At 38.4% G+C, this 713-nt stretch overlaps 1 pseudogene; it reads right to left on the bottom strand.

The window, feature by feature from the left end:
- Positions 1 to 713, bottom strand: part of LOC108786310 — a 37,591-nt pseudogene that overhangs the window by 6,394 nt on the left and 30,484 nt on the right.

Raw genomic sequence — 713 nt, 5'->3', positions numbered from 1 at the left:
GGGTCCAGTTTCTGATATTTTTTTAAAGGGGATCTATGGTCAAAAAATAAATATGTATTTCTATATTGAATCTCAATAAGTTCTATACCACTCCTAATAACCATATGGATGTAAAAGTTTGAAAACGTACTTATTGAAGATGTTCATGGGATGTACTTCCTCCATTCACTTACACAATTTCACTCAGCCCTGTGAATATGCACTTCATTGTGTAACAATTCACAGAGCCTGCCGTCTGAACTACAACTCAACCTCTGAACAAAGTAACATTGCCATTGCTTGCTGGAAGCAATGCATGATGGGATATGTAGTATTGAGAAATGGAGATTGCATCACATCAAGCAGCAGTGAAAGAGATAGAAAGCAAACTGGGAATCCAGGAAATTGTTTAAAGTGATGGGCAGACAGAAGGCAGCACTCACTATATAAACAGGTTTTTGTTTCAGGTAAGCTTTGATTGCATTATCAAACACAACTCCAGTATGTATTATGGGACTGCCACTGCAGGGACTAATTCCATTCTGCAAACAGCAGGGACCAAATGCATAGAGCTAATGGTACGTCTGTGCTCCAGTCCCAGTTAGCCTCTGTTGACACTTGTGTGTCTGCATATTCATGATTTTTATCGTGATTTTTATTTATTTGTGTTTTCATGTGTTATGCGTTTTTGATTTGGCCAATGAAGGTAAAATATAGTATACGTTGCCGGGGGG

The sequence above is a fragment of the Nanorana parkeri genome, unplaced genomic scaffold (genome assembly GCF_000935625.1).
Source record: "Nanorana parkeri isolate BGI_ZX_2015 unplaced genomic scaffold, ASM93562v1 scaffold203, whole genome shotgun sequence".
NCBI classification, from domain to species: Eukaryota; Metazoa; Chordata; class Amphibia; order Anura; family Dicroglossidae; genus Nanorana; species Nanorana parkeri.
The sequence above is the reverse complement of the archived record's forward strand: the minus strand, read 5'-3'. Positions and strand labels throughout refer to the sequence as shown.